This window comes from Pipistrellus hanaki (genome assembly GCF_964339955.1).
Source record: "Pipistrellus hanaki genome assembly, chromosome: X".
NCBI lineage: Eukaryota > Metazoa > Chordata > Mammalia > Chiroptera > Vespertilionidae > Pipistrellus > Pipistrellus hanaki.
Window position 1 is genome coordinate 100,704,359 of NC_140524.1, and position 16,841 is coordinate 100,721,199.

The window sequence follows — 16,841 nt, forward strand, 5'->3', positions numbered from 1 at the left end:
CATTCTAACCGCTTCCCTCGATTTTGAACTTCCTGTCAGTTTTCCCACTTCCTTCATGAAGTGTGGGGAGCGAGAGCTCACACATTGAACAGGGGTCTGGCAAATTTAGAATGCACGGCAGGGTGATTTCTGACCCGATGACTATTAAAAAATAAAGACGCAGAAAGAGTGTTTGTTCCTCTTCTTCATGCAAAAGCCAGCAGCAGCCGTTTCCCCAGGCTGTGTTTTACAAAAGGGGCTGTTTCCCTGCAGCAAGAAAACACATGAATTTCCACCCCGAGGGACCCCCGAAACAGCCAATTTCTCTGCACCAGCATGCTCCCCTCCCCCAAAAAGAACCAGCCCGGAGGGGTATGAACACAGTATGTCCTCTATTACAAAGGCTTGACAAGGATTTGTACATCGTGAGGTGCCACAAAGAATATTCTTAAAAGTGAAAAGAGGCTTATGCAGAGAGCACAACAATTTATTCTGGATTATTCATTTATGTACTGTATCCGAATGTTCACCTTCCATATATATATATATATATATATATATATATATATATATATATATATATATATATATATATATATATTTACGCTAATAAAAAAAGAGCAAAATGCTAATTGACAGTATCTTCGCACTGCCCACCAGCCAATCAGGAGTGAGTATGCAAATTAACCCCAAAAAGCTAGCAGATTAATTTGTATATGCAGGCATTGAGGGGCAGGGGGCAGAGTGGGACTCTTGCATTCTGCACCACCGCAGCCACTCTGGGCCTCTGGGCAGCATTGGAAGGCAGCTCTGGGCCAGAGGGAAAAGGCTGCTCCACCCAGAGCGAAGTTGGTGCAGGCAGCCAGGGGAAGTGGCTGCCTCCTGCACACCCCCTACTGGAGATTGACCCCAAAACCCTGGCAAGTGCCCTTGACCAGAATCAAATCAGGGATCCTGCCCTAGCTGGTTTGGCTCAGTGGATAGAGCATCAGCTCTCGGACTGAAGGGTCACTGGTTTTATTCTAGTCAGGGGCACATGCCTGGGTTGTGGGCTTGATCCCCAGTAGGGGACATGCAAGAGGCGGCAAGTCAATGGTTCTCTCATCATTGATGTTTCTATCACTTTTTCCCTCTCCCTTACTCCCTAAAAATCAATAAAGATATATATATTTAAAAACAACTAAACAAACCTGGGATTCTTCAGTCCGCAGACCAGCGCTCCATCTACTGAGCCAACCCAGCTCAGGCTCAGCTAACTTATTGAAGACCGACACAGCTCTGTGTTTTCTCTTCTCTTTTCCTTTCTTCCCTTCTCCCAACCCTCCACTCCAGAAGCTAAATCACTAACAGAAAGACACAGCCTTCCTAATAGAATTGTCATGTAAATGAAAGAACTGTAATAGGAGCTGGAGGAAGCCTGCATTTTATTATGAGCTACATCATGTCCTGTCCAGAATGTCCAGGAAGTTGTAAGCAACAGTCCACAACATTGTTTACCCATAAATCCTTTGGTCATGGAACACCAAGTGAAGCTACTGGAAAAATCCACAAACTCTAATTGAGTGAATTCAGCTCAAGGGACAGCAGTTGTTACAAAACAAAGAGTTGAATAATTAAACTCAGACATGACTATATAACTGTTTGCTAATACTAACTACATGGGGCATGGCCCTGGCCAGTGTGGGTCACATGATTTAGCATCATCTCATCCACCAGGAGGTCTCTGGTTGGATTCCAGATCAGGGCACATGCCCTGGTTATGGATTCGATGCCCAGTAGGTGGCATGCAGGAGGCAGCCAATGGATGTTTCTCTCTCATTGAAGATTCTTTAGATATCTCTCCCTCTCCCTTCCTCTCTCTCCAAAATCAATAAAACATATTTTTTAAAAAAAATACATGGGTCAGAAAGGCATGAGTAGGACTCAAAAAATTAAAATGAGAGTAGAACAAAGGTAACAGTGTTTGTATATATGTAACAATAAGAGTCTGGAGGAAAAACAAGGGTGCAGGTCATAACTGGGGGGACTTGGCTGCTGCTCTATGCAGTGTGCTTACTGGAAGGTCACCCCAACAACAATATCCATCCTTGAAGCTGACAGTTTACTCTCTGCTGGGAAGATACTCCAGCAACCTTTTCCGAATCCCATCTCTATGGCTGTACCAAACTGCCCACCATTCCCCAATGACGCCCATCCAATCACTGTTGAAGACATAGTTCTTTCTACCCAGAGGCAAAGAGGTGGCCCCTTGTAGAGCAGCAGCAGGGCCAGTGCATATTATAGATATAGATATAGATATAGATATAGATATAGATATAGATATAGATATAGATATAGATATAGATATAGATTTAGATTTAGATTTAGATATATAGACACAGATATAGATATAGATATATAAACATATAGATATAGATATATAGACATAGACATAGACATAGACATAGATATAGATATATAAACATATACATAGATATAGATATATAGACATAGACATAGATATAGATATAGATATAGATATAGATATAGATGATATAGATATATATCCTGCCCTAGCTGATTTGGCTCAGTGGATAGAGCATCGGCCTGCTGACTTAAGGGTCCCGGGTTCTATTCTGGTCAAGGGTACTTGCCTGGGTTGTGGGCTTGATCCCCAGTAGAGGGTGTACAGGAAGCAGCCTATCAATGATTCTCTCATCATGGATGTTTCTCTTTCTCTCTCTCCCTCCCTCTCCCTTCCTCTCTGAAATCAATAAAAATTATATTTATAAAGAAGAGAAAAGCAGAGGTCCTGGCTGTTTGGTTTTAAAGCCGCTCGAGGACTTATTAAATAGGAGTAGCAGGGTGTGCTGGTCAAGGGCATGGCCCTTAGAGCAGCAAGGGTGGTCTCAGGACCAGCAGCAGCAGCAGCACCTAGGAGCTTGGTGGAAATGCAAATTCTTGGCAACCACCCAAGACGTACTTATCCCAAACAAGACCTACTTATCCCACGGTCACCAAACCTGCGGGCCAGGCGGGGCCCACTCAAGTCTGAGAGCCTCTGTGTGGAAACCAGACTCTTCCTGGAACCCGGCTCTGCCATTTACTTTACATAAAATTGAGCAAGTAAAACAGCCTCTCTAACCCCGAATCCCAGCCACTCATCTCTAACATGGCTATAATGGGACCTCGTCTTTGGGAGAATACTAAATGGGCTTTCAAAAGTGCTTAGTATGGCCTGGCCAGTGTAGCTAGGTGGTAGAGCATCCACCTATGAACCAGGAGGTTACAGTTCGATCTTCGGTCAGGGCACATGCCCAGGTTGTGGGTTCGATCCCCACTAGGGGGAGTGCAGGAGGTGGCCGATCCATGCTTCTTTCTCATCATTGATGTTTCCCTCTCTGAAATCAATAAAAATATTTTTAAAAAATAATAGTGAAAAGAATCGGCTCTATTTTGAAGAGAGGCAAATTGTTAACAACTCCTGACATTTATTAAGGGATTATTCTATGCCAATCTCTGTGCTAAGGATTCTATGTTGTCTGGCTCACAATATCCTAAGTGTTAAAAAGACACTGCCAAATAAAAGCTCTCTGTAACCCTGGAGAGATATAGGCCTCAGGGGAGCGATGCCCGCACGATGGTTTTATCCATTCTCAAAATAGAAAAAGTATCATCATCTATTTTCCCCCCCCTATACTGGCAAGAATGGGTTAAGACTAGCCCAGTAACACCTCTGTAAGGTCAAGTTGCTCTCAAAGGAGAAAATATTAGACATTTTCCCCAGGAGCTGGGAATCCCAGCTGGGTGTGCAGAGGGTCACTTTCCACTGGGCTTGGCCCGTCCTCGAGATTCCTTGCAAGTCCAACGTTCTGTGACTTCCACTCGGGCCCATGGCTGTGTGAGCCACTTTCAAACACTTCGCTCAGCCTTAAAAATAGCGACCTACATCGGCGGGGCTATTTCCGGCCCTCCAGAAACTCCCCAGGATGCACTGAACTGGTTGGCAACTTTGTGCTTCACCCATCTATTCTCAGCAACAGATGGAAAGTGGCCTGACAAAACAGGTCTTGAGGCATGAAGAGAGGCAGCTGTGGAGGGGACAGGCAAAGCTGCAGAGCTGTGAGTGTTGGGACCATGGGTGAGAGGGCCCGGGTCTCTTGCTGCGGTGAGAGGATCCTGTCCTTCAAGGTTCCGTGTTCCCATGAGTAACTGACTAACCAACCCAGTGTTTTGGTTGCAGCTAATGATGCTGTTGATGCTCAGGCCTGTTCTGAATGAGGCTGCCTTCTCTTCTCTCTCAGAACATAACTTTCTCGGCCCGACCATGTGGCTCAATGGTTAAGCATTGACCTATGAACCAGGATTCCCAGTTGGGGCACAGGCCTGGGTTTTGGCCTCCATCCCAGTAGAGGGTGTGCAGGAAGCAGCCGATCCATGATTCTCTCCCATCACTGGTCTTTCTCTCTCTCCCCCTCTTCCTTCTCCTCTCTGAAATCAATAAAAATATATTTGCTTTTTATTTTATTTTTAATTAAAAAATATTTTATTGATTTCAGAGAAGGGAGAGAGATAGAGAGATTGAAACATCAATGATGAGAGAGAATTATTGATCGGCTACCTGCTGCAAACCCCCCACTGGGGATCGAGCCCACTACCCAGGCATATGCCCTTGGCCTGAATCGAACCTGGGACCCTTCAGTCCACAAGCTGACACTCTATCCACTGAGCCACACTGGCTAGGGCAAAAAAAATGTATTTGTCTTTTAGAAAAACATAACTCTCTTCATTCAACCAGTAGCCACAGCATTGCAGTCTCTGGTAAGAGGGAAGGCTTCCCTCCTACGCGCCCTCATTAGCAGCTGCCAGGGCCGGCGCCTGAGAAGAAAGCGACACTGACGGGGTGAAAATACCATCAAGGCCACGCAGACAGGAGTAAGAATCAGCCTACCAACTATTTTTAAGATTTCACTTCTGTTATGACAAGGAGGACAGGAAAATACAGCAAAGGGAAAGTCGAAAACTACTTTAAAAATTCATGCTAAGCCTCTATAAAGCAGAAACTCAGAAATATGTTCATCACCAAACCATTTCACTCAAGCTCCAATGCAGTATTAATCAAGAGTTTGTTTACCTATGGTAGCCCTAGCCAGTTTGGCTCAGTGGATAGAGCATCCGCCTGCAGAAGGGTCCTGGGTTCGATTCTGATCAAGGAAACAGGCCCAGGTTGCAGGCTCAATCCCAGTGTGGGGCATGCATGAGGCAGCAATCCATGATTCCTTCTTATCATTGATGTTTCTATCTCTCTCCCTCTCTCTTCCTCTCTGAAATCAATAAATATATTTATATTTTTAAAGCGAGTTTACCTCTTATAAAAGACATTGGGATGTCTATTCTCATAACCAAATTTGAACCTTTTCCTAATGATCTTCATCTGCTTTATTGCATGGTTCCGCATGCCACACAATACAACCGATGGTGTGATTCTGTTGTGTGAGTTTCCATTCAAACCTCTCACCAGCGGACTGAGTTACACTTCCTAACTGGGCGTCTGGGCGAACTACCAGGAGACTCAAATCCAGGCCAACAGGTTCCCTTCCCAAAAATTTGGACCTACGAACTGCAGCCTCACTCTGTATGAAATGCTGTGACATGCTCAAGACATCCTGGGCATCTGAGGACATATATGTGGAATCCCCAAATACTGCACGCAGGCGTGGCCCTCAAAGTCAGATGCAGCTCTGCCTTGAATGAGACATGGGAGCTTTGCAAAGCGCATTTGCACCCGTTAGCACGCTGAATTCTCTAGCTCTGTGGATCCGGGAGGCCGATCAGAATTAGCCCCGCAATGTACCGCAGGAAACAGATGCAGACTGGCCAGGATGGCCAAGGATGCTCAGAGAGGCACTCCAGAGTGAAATGCGGGGACAGTTAGCCTCCCAACAATCGAGACCCTTTTACTAGAATGCTGTTGTCCGTGCACGCGGGGCCAATGGACATGCAAGGACCAGGCCTTCTACATCCTTCTCCGTCTCTTACGCAGACCAGCATCCAGGACATAACAGAAGCTCAGTGTGAGCGGAGTTAGCACAGGGGTCTGAGCCACATGCTGGTACTGGCTCAGCATCTCAGGCATTGAAGTGGTAGCACCCTGCCTGCAAGCAGGTAAGCGTGTGTGTTGGGGGGGAGGCGGTAATAGGAGTTTAATGACTGCTATTAGGCAGCCACTGTTCTGGGTATTTTCACAGGCTGGTCCATTTTACATCTCACAACAGCTTAACAAGAGGGGCTGGTGGCCGCCAGGAGGCTCAGACAATGGCTCCCATTCAGCCATCAGACTGACAGACAGAACTGGCTACAGAGAGTGTGCACAATAGGAGGTACCAATAAGAGTATCTGTGGCCTCAGGCCTAAGAGAACCATCCGGAAGGATGGATTCCCAGTGGCTGTCTCTGAGCTGGGAGACCGAGGTGGGTTTTCATCTGCTTTTGTCTCTATGTCTTATCTGTGTTATTTTTGTAGTTCAAGTTTTATTTTAGTCAAAAGAAATTAATCAAACTATGGCATGAACATGCAGTGGAATACTATGCCCCTGTAAAAAGTAATTTCTTTGTATAGAGATTTGGAAAGATCTTAAAGTAAATTAAAAAATGAAAAAGAAATGAGGCAAGGCTCAGCTAGTGTGGCTCAGTAGTTGAGCATCGACCTTTGAACCAGAAGTTTGAGGTTGGATTCCCGGTCAGGGCACATGCCTGGGTGGTGGGCTCCATCCCCAGTGTAGGGGCATGCAAGAAGCAGCCAATCCATGGTTATCTCTCATCATTGATGTTTCTCTCTCTCTCTCTCCCTCTCCCTTCCTCTCTGAAATCAATAAAAATCTATTTTTTAAAAAAGAAAAGAGGCAAGATCAGGAGAGATGTACAGCCTGCTACCATGGGTGTGAAATCAGAAGAGGAAGAAAGAATGCATAAGGCCAAACCATGGAATCTAGTTTCAGACAGAGCGGCCTTGAAACTTGGCTCTGTCTCTTACCATCCTTACCCTCACCAACGCAGCAGCTTTATCCTCTGGAAACTTAGGGTCACACTAAGCCCCTTGGGGACTGTGCTAAGAACTACATGAATTAAGTGTCCCCAAATAACTGCCGTTGGAATTCCTTGCACATACTTGCAAATACAGTGAATAGTAAGTACCCAGGATGTCCCACATAGCTGCTCCAGGTGCTTGACATATGACTGTGAACAAAATAAAAACCAGAAGCATCAACCCAGAAATAGCACCCCCGTCACATGGGCCAGATCTCTTCTAGCCTGGCATCACACTCATTTTGTAGAAGGATATTCTGTGGTTTTGAAACCAACGCTCTTGTCTTTCCCTGAGCACACATGTCCTCCATGGTCGGCAAAGCACGGCTCGCGAGCCACATGCAGCTCTTTGGCCCCTTGAGTGTGGCTCTTCCACAAAATACCACTGCCTGGGCAAGTCTATGTTGAAGAAGTGGCATTAGAAGAAGTTTAAGTTTAAAAAATGTGGCTCTCCAAAGAAATGTCAATCGTTGTACTGTTGATATTTGGCTCTGGTGACTAATGAGTTTGCCGACCACTGTCTTAGCCAAATGCGCCTTTCCCCAGGGCAGGGGCACTCTCCTTTACCTGCACATCCCCGTAGTCCACAGTACGTGGAATTGGTAGGTGTGCAATATGTACTATTTGTGGACTGAGCAGACATATAAGTGTTCTGGTTGCACTTGCTTTGCTAAATACACAAAGCTGTCCAGAAATAGGAACATAACCCAATCTTTGGGCGGGAGACCTGAATACATGGAAGCCATCACATAATGCTTCCGGTTCCCTCCTGCTGTTGGCTGGCTGGAGGATCTGTCTTCACACGATGGGAATGGATAGCGTGGCCCTCATGGCACTCCTTTGAGTCACCCATGGCCAATGAGCCTGTGCCCTGCACTATTAAATCCCGCCTGTGCCACATTAAAAAAAATAAATAAAAAACAGATTTATTTTTTTATTTTTTTATTTTTTTATAGAGAGGAAGGGAGAGGGATAGAGAATTAGAAACAAGCAAATGGGCACTTGCCCTCATGGAATTGAAGGTCTTGTTGAGGAAAGCAAGCATCCTTGCTCACCCTACTGGAAACACTGTCCTGGCTCTGGTGGTTCCCAGAACCTTGAACTCTCATTGAAACTCCTCGGGTGGGAGTGCATGCTGGGAGACCTGGCAAAGGGCAGATAGGAAATCTTCCCTGCTCCTCTCCGATTATCCCGCACAGAAGACAATTCCACCCGTAGTGACCATTAAGTGCTTTTTCCCACTTGATGTAGGGCCCAGCCTTTGCTCTTAGCTATAATATAGAACTTAAATATACTCTGAGGACCCACCAAATGTATCCTGTCATTGAACTTGACAGCGATTATAGGATTAATGAAACCCAGAATTGGCTGAATCTGCCAAATGGCCTAATCTAATTTTCGAGTACATTGTTAAAACACTTTTGCAAACACTCATTATTTTGAGAGGCAGCATTCAAGTTCACACTTGCCTTATTTTTAGATGACTCATAACATAATATTGCTACTCAACAAGCTTAGCTGAATCAAATTGGCTTCGAACATCCTCATGAACTACATATAAAAAAATCAAACATATTCTGAGCTAGCTAGCTATTGTGAAAATTATTATTTTCATGGTTTGTTGAGGATGAGCACATATATTTTCATCACTTCTGGATTTTTATGGGTTACCTATAAAGTATTTGCTTGAGTGGACTGTAGTTTTCTTAATCTTCTCAGCCTTGCTTAATGAATTTTAGGATCCTATGTTTAACAAGTATATGTAATAGCGATCTCTCATCCCTTAAGTTTTTTTTTTAATTTCTGATTAAGATAATCAAATATTACTTTAAATTTATCCTCAATTAGATACCAGCAGGAGTAAATGGAAGAGATTATTAAAAGGAAGAAAGGGGAGAGAGCAGAAAGGAGCCAATATGACTATGTATGCACCTGTTATGAACTAAAAGTGGGAAGAAAAAAAAACATATAGAGGGAAGCACACTGGCCTGAAAGGCAGAAGAATTTGTTCTAAGTGTGCCATTTATAACAGGGGTCAGCAAACATGTTTTATAAAGAGCCAGATAATATTTTCAGCTTTGAGGGTCATGGAGTCTCTATTGCATCCCCTCAACTCCACAGTTATATTTCAAGTAGCCACAGATCATATGTAAACTGAAGGGTCTGGCTGTATTTAAAAAAAAAATCTGTATTTGGTCATGTGGCTATAGTTTTCTGACCCCAGATATGTAGTGGCACCTTGATTCAGTTATTTTTATTTGTGCCCTTAATTTTCTTACACATAGAATAAAGATGCTGGACTACGTGATAACTGAGGTCCAAAATGTCACCTTCATCAACTAAACAAAACTCTTGCTCAAAGGCCAGCATTTTGAACAGGATTGGGAAAAAGCCGGGTACATAAAATCCACAAAAATTTTGCCAAAACCGGTTTGGCTCAGTGGTAGAGCTTCAGTCTGCGGACTGAAAGGTCCCGGGTTTGATTCCGGTCAAGGGCATGTACCTTCGTTGCAGGCACATCCCTGGTGGGGGATGTGCAGGAGGCAGCTGGTCCATCATCGACGTATCTAGCTCTCTATCCCTCTCCTTTCCTCTCTGTAAAAAAATCAATAAAATATTTGGAAAAAAAAATCCACAAAAACTTTCACCGAGAAAAGTTCACCACTCAAAAATAGCAAACAAGATTCCCATTTTCCAAGGAATCTGACTCAAAGACGGAACATGATAGTTCAGTCCATCACATTGTTGAATATTTATGGGAAGTTGTAAATCTATGAAATATTGATCTTGTCTTGTACATAGGGCCACTGTCTGGATGAATGGTGTTTTAAAGCCATCTCAAACCAAAATGGAAAACCTCTTGTGGCTGCTTTCCAAAATTTCAATAAAAATTCTTTTAGCTTGTCGAGACAGAATGTGATGTTCCAAGACTATTTTAATATCAAGAAAGATGATGCTTATTAGGAGCCACCATTATCCTGGCCTCATTTCCATTGTTTGAGCTGTCAAAGGGCATTAATTTTGCCAGGTAAAGAGCTGGAGCCCTCCTAAAATTCTGCAGGTGGGAGAGAAAGCCTACCCTCCTTCATTATTTTCATAGCTTCCCATTCTGCCCTCACATTTCCATAACGATTTGGAGAACAATTCCATTTATTGTGAAAAGCGTAAGAAATATAGTCAAAAAAACAGGGCCATTAGCACCAATATCAGGGTCATTTGGTTTTTCTCCATCCTCCCAGCTTCCATTCAGAGTTCATTCCCATTTTTCATTCCGTCTGCTCCCAACATAAGCATGTTATCACCAAACACAGAGAAAAGATCTAGAATTGCCTTGTCCTAGCTCCAGCAATGGCCACAAGGAAGGTCTGCTACTTTTTTTTTTTTTTTTTGTATGTCCAAACGTGATTGTTTTCCAAACAGGGACAAAACCCATCATGCATTTCCCCAAGGAGGTATGTCAGGGTGAAGAAATGAGCTCCAAACCCTAGGAAGAAAATAAGCTTTCAATATTTCCCCATTCGGGAGTAATTATTTCCACAGCAAAGAAGACAATGATTTACCAAGTGTGCAGACTTACAAATTGTGGGAAAGAGCTTCATTGTAACCGTGTATGACAAGCTACATTTTTTATTAGACAAGTTGGAAAAATCTGCCCCTCTAACTGACAATAATAATTTATACTACAGCGTGAATATTTCCAGGAGAGAGATTTTATCAACAAGGTGGTACATTTATTAGAAAGTGCCCTTCAAAAGGAAGCTTGCCCCTTCCATCGAGGTTTCTTCAATGTCCATACCCCATTAGCTGAGCATCTAGTTACAATTAGGGTCCAGTGAGGGTGGGGCTCTGTGGCTAATGGACTCCCCTGTGGTGTTGAGGCTGCTGGTCCCAGGAGCACACTTGGGGGAAGAAGCTTTAAGAAGTTTCTGAAACATGAAATCAACTATTGCTGCTGGAGGTTCCCACTTGGGGTACCAGACAGGTGTGTGTGAGACCAGGGAGATGGGCCTGGCAAGATTGGCCAAGAAGAAAGTCAGCACCCATTCCTTCCGTGACACTGACCTTGAGAGACAGGGGTCAATGTGAGAGTCCAAAGAAAACAAAACAAAAGTATGGCTCCTGAACAATAGCGGCCCTTCCCATTCATGGTCATGTCAGATTTCTACCATATGAGCAGAGGTCCATTAAATACACCTCTAACTCACTTCCCTCCAACATCAGCCAATGATCTCCCTTATGGTCGGCCCCCTTTGGGCTCAATTCTCAGGGCTGGATTCAGGGGTCAGGGCCTAGCTTAGAAGCCCTTTGGCAGTGGTCAGCAAATTGCGGCTTGTGAACCACATATGGCTCTTTGGTCCCTTGAGTTTTTAGCAAAGGCCAGCTTAGGAGGACCCTAATTAAGTTAATAACAATGCACCTACCTATATAGTTTCAGTGTAAAAAAGGTGGCTCTCCAAAGAAATGTCAATTATTGGACTGTTGATATTTGGCTCTGTTGACTAATGAGTTTGCCAACCACTGCCCTATGGCATCCACAGATGCAGACAAGGTTCACAGGACATGGCTGACCCTAATCTTTGCCTGAGGCTCGGCTTTTTTTTTTTTAAATTATTTAAATATATTTTTTATTGATTTTCAGAAAGGAAGGGAGAAATAGAAACCTCAATGATGTGAGACTTATCGATCTGCTACCCCCTGCATGTCCCCCATAGGGGATCGAGCCTGCAAGTGGGCATGCGCCCCAACCTGGAATCGAACCATGACCTCCAGGTTCATAGGTCGATGCTAAACCACTGGACCACACCGGCCATGCGGTTTTGATTTTTTTTTTTTAGCAGAGTCAGAGATTCAAGACATTGGGAAAGTATCCTCAAAGCCCATCCCCTGCTCCTTTCCAAAAGGATTAGCTGGGCACAAACAGTATCTTAGAACTTGTCTAAACTCTGTAAGAACACAAACTGACCAGCTGGCCCTGGATCTCAAGGAACAGGTACAAAGGTGATGACAGGAAACTAGCAAAGATTAAACTATCCCAGGACAATGGAGAATAAACCAGACTGAAGACAGGCATCTGTCCAGAAGAATGACATGTCCTCTTACAACCATCGCGTGCACTACCTTCTTCACAGGGGTATGGCTCTCACATCCAACAATGGTGTCTCCTCCTTCCATTCTCAGCGGTCAGCAAACTACAGCTCATGGGCCTGACCCGCAACCTGCTTTTTTTGGTTTGTTATTTTAAAAATATATTTTTATTGATTTCAGGGCGGAAGGGAGAGGGAGAGGAAGAGAGAAACATCAATGATGAGAGAGAATCATGGATCGGCTGCCTCCTGCAAGCCCCACACTGAGGATGGAGCCCACAACCTAGACAGGGAATTGAACCGTGACCTCTTGGTTCACAGGTTGATGCTCAACCACTGAGCCACATAGGCTGTGCCACCACCTGCTTTTGTAAATAAAATGCCATGCCCACTGATTTAAGTATAGTTTATGATTGAGTTTTGTTTGTGAAATGGCAGAGATGAATAACGTCACAGAGACCATATGGTCTGCGAAGTTGTATCTTCCTGGTATTACTTCCATTGCATTTTGTATCCCAGTCACCTCTAAATAGGGAGAGAGGCAGCGGAGGCCAGGTGGGGGGAGAAAATGAGAGAGAGAGAGAGAGAGAGAGAGAGAGAGAGAGAGAGAGAGAGAGAGAGAGAGAGAGAGAGAGAGAAAGAGAGAACTCCGGCAGGTGCAGTTCATAGGGACCCTGTCTGCTTGTTCTCAAACAGGTCCGAGCATCCTGCTATCCGTGTAGGCTGTATACCACCAGCCCGGGAACTGCCTGAAGTTGGGGCTTAAGGAACAGCATTGAATGAAACTGAACTCTGGATTTTTTGGGGCACAACTGAAGCGACGCTATTCAGGTCACCAAAATGACCAAGAGCAATAAGCAAGCCTCTGATGACACCTGTCACTGACTTCGCAGAGACCAAATGGTCCTTCTGGCAGCGAGACAGAAGCGGGTTCACAGCCCTTGTGCTTGACAGGGGTTTGCAGGAGGCGCTCTCATGCATGGAAGCCTAGAACCGGTGCTGTGAGCACAGGCGAGCCTGAGTGTCTCTCCTTGCAAGCCCAGCAGGGATAAAGAGCAGGTGGCCGCGCCTTTAACGGGGGTGGGGGGTGTGGGGGGAGAGGGTAAGGGGATGGGGGGGCGGCGCAGATATGGCCTTGCTGGCTCATGGCTGTGCATTATTTCTTCGTATCCGGTCTTGGCACTGTTCTCTGGGCTCCAAGAACCCAGCAGGACTATGAGGGAGTAAGTACATTTTGTAAACAATTAACTTTGCCCTCCCCCCCCTTTTTTAAATATATATATTTGTATTGATTTCAGAGAGGAAGGGAGAGAGAGAGAGAGAGAGAGAGAGAGAGAGAGAGAGAGAGAGAGAGAGAGAGAGGAACATCAATGATGGGAGAGAATCATGACTAGCTGCCTCCCGCACGCCCCCCCACTGGGGACCGAGCCCACAACCCAGTCATGTGGCCTGACAGGGAACTGAAATGTGACATCCTGGTTCACTGGTCGATGCTCAACCACTGAGCCACTCCAGCCAGGCTGTCCTTTCTTTTATTATCTCCTCTTTTATGTTCATCCATTTTTGAGGACACTGTCAAAAGATGGACCTCTGGCTGGTAGGCATGGCTCAAGGTTGCATGTCCACCTAGGAACCAAGAGGTGACGGTTCAATTCCAGGTCAGGGCACATGCCTGGATGGCAGGCTGCATCCTCCCTTCAGGGGTGTGCAGGAGGCAGCCGATCAATGATTCTCTCTCATCATGGATGTTCTATATCTCCCTCCCTTTCTCTCTCTGAAATCAATTTAAAAAAATTCTAAAAGAAAAAAGGGAAAAACAATCTTCATTTATTCCTGCAACATGCAAGTGCACATATAACCAACTGCTAAGTTTCTTGAACAAAAACATCCACTCCATAACATAGGTTTGTTCCTAGGCCTTTTTTTTTTTTTTTTTTTTAATTTAACTGGAAACCCAGTTGTCCAATTCGTCATCATTCGCAGGCTCAGCCTGTTCGCTCCACCGCTGTGCTAAATGCTCCCGCCGCCTTCTCCTGGAGTCATTAAGATCATTTGCTTTATTCCCGGCAAGAAAGCCAGCCATCCATCACGATGCACAAGACACCCTGACACAGACCCATCTCCCCAGGCAGAGAAGAAGCCAGGCGAACCAAGCTTTGTCTGGAGCGCAGGTGAGAGGCACAGAGAGGAAGGGGCACTGCAGGCACAGAACCCATAATGCACTTCTTCACTGTATTGCAAACCCATGACCATGCCTGACAGTCCCTTATATTCCATGTGCGTTTCCCCCTGGGACAGCCAGTATCTCCCGCCTGAAAAATATCCGCTAGGAAAGGCAGAAATCAAAAGGGCCAGTCCCATTGGAAATGCGGATTCTGCCTTTTCCTTCCCTCCTCCTCTTGGAAACAGGGCCTATCTGGAGCTCCTATTCTGGAACCCTCTGATCACCCCTGGAGAAGCTGACATTCTCCCTCTCAAAGGTCTGCCTTGTGCTTTTCTTCTTCCCCACTGATTCTGGGATGTGGGCCATGTGTCCTTGAAGCCAATCTCTGTTTATATAATTGTTCTCATTTCTTTATGGCAATTACTTTTTTTCTTTACTATTTTTTTTTTAATGTCAAACTTCGTTCCATTTCTTCTTCATCTCTGGCCCTGGGATGTGTCTGTGCTGGCAGGAGCCCTTGCTGGCTTTGGCAGTGTGTCAGAGGCGCCAACAGGCATGGGGCAGAAGCGCGCGCTGAGGAGAGGCCACTGAGCATCCATTTCCCTGAACTGGGGACAGGATGGCCAGCCCATTGCCCAGGGGGGGCCAGACGAAGGGAGCTGCATTCTGAGTCTTAAAGAACCAGGAGCAGAAGGTCGCTCATTTACATCCCAAATGGCCACACTCTCACTTCTCCATTCTTTCCATTGGAGCCTAGTTCTTCTTCGTCTTTTTAAAAAAATATATTTTATTGATTTTTTAGAGAGAGGAAGGGAGAAGGATAGAGAGATAGAAACATCGATAGGAGAGAAACATCGACCATCTGTCTCCTGCACATCCCCTACAGGGGATGTGCCTGCAACCAAGGTACATGCCCTTGACTGGAATAGAACCTGGGACCCTTCAGTCCACAGGCTAATGCTCTAGCACAGTGGTTGGCAAACTCATTAGTCAACAGAGCCAAATATCAACAGGACAACAATTGAAATTTCTTTTAAGAGCCAAATTTTTTAACTTATCCTTCTAACACCACTTCTTCAAAACAGATTGACCCAGGCCTTGGTATTTTGTGGAAGAGCCACACTCAAGGGGCCAAAGAGCGGCATGTGGCTTGCGAGCCGCAGTTTGCCAACCACTGCTCTAGCCAAACCAGTTAGGGTTGGAGCCTACTTCTTAATTCTGACCCAATACAACGGGGTTACTCCTCAGGACTAATGTCTGTCTTCTGTTGCATAGGCCCGGAAGGAAGAAGCAAATTCAGTTTATCTTTATTTTCTATTTTACCCTTGGTCTCATATACCATCTTGGGTTCCTTGGAGAGCTCCCCCACTGTTTAACTTTCCCTGCTCCTATATCATTAATAATTTTACTTCGATTTCTTCTATGGATCTTGGGAACTTGTTAACAGAAAGAGCTGCCAGCCACAGCTCTCTCCCCCGAATCAGTGTGAGAGGGGGCAAATGCTATTGGAAGATTTAAAACCTTGACCAAGCCAGTTGAGGGGCCAAAAGAGATTTAGGTCTTCAGGCCTCTAGGTCTACAGTTATTGTTGTTTCTTCTTCTTTAAAAAAAAATATATTTTATTGATTTTTTTACAGAGAGGAAGGGAGAAAGATAGTTAGAAACATCGATCAGCTGCTTCCTGCACACCCCCCTACTGGGGATGTGCCTGCAACCAAGGTACATGCCCTTGATCGCATTTGAACCTGGGACCCTTCAGTCCCCAGGCTGACGCTCTATCCACTGAGCCAAACCAGTCAGGGCAATTTTTGTTGTTTCTTAAAGCACTGATAGCACTGTTTGCTTTCAATGATCTACACAACCCTATAAGGATATCATTAGTCTGCCTATTTCAGAGGAGAAAATGGCTAGCTCACCTGACCAAAGTTATCTAGCTGCTGAGTGTATGGAGCCAGCATTTCATTTCCAGGATGTCAAATCCAAATCCTGACACTATACATCTTTTTTTCTTTTTAAATGTATATTTATTGGTTTCCAAGAGGAAGGGAGAGGGAGAGAGAAATAGAAACATCAATGATGAGAGAGAATCATCAATCAGATGCCTCCTGAACATCCAGCACTGGGATGGAGGCCACAACTCAGGCATGTGCCCTTGACCAGGAATCGTACCCTGACCTTCTGGTTCATAGGTCGATGCTCCACCAGTTTTTTTTTTAAATATATATATATATATATATATATATATATATATATATATATATATATTATAGATTTTTCTACAGAGAGGAAGGGAGAGTCAGAAACATCGATGAGAAACATCCATCAGCTGCCTCCTGCACACTCACCACTAGGGATACACCCACAACCAAGGTACATGCCCTTGACCAGAATCGAACCTGGGACCCTTGACTCCCCAGGCTGACGCTCCATCAACTGAGCCAAACCAGTTAGGGCTCCACCACTTTTTAACCGCTTCTTTCTAGACACACTAAAGAACAGAACTCTCCCTACCCCTCCTTCACACCTCCTCCCCCATGGTCCTTAGGGCCT

At 44.9% G+C, this 16,841-nt stretch overlaps 1 protein-coding gene across 6 annotated transcripts in view; it reads right to left on the bottom strand.

The window, feature by feature from the left end:
• The window catches only part of FRMPD4 (FERM and PDZ domain containing 4), a 420,441-nt gene that overhangs the window by 160,980 nt on the left and 242,620 nt on the right, over positions 1–16,841 (bottom strand). The gene's annotated exons all lie outside the window — the stretch shown is intronic.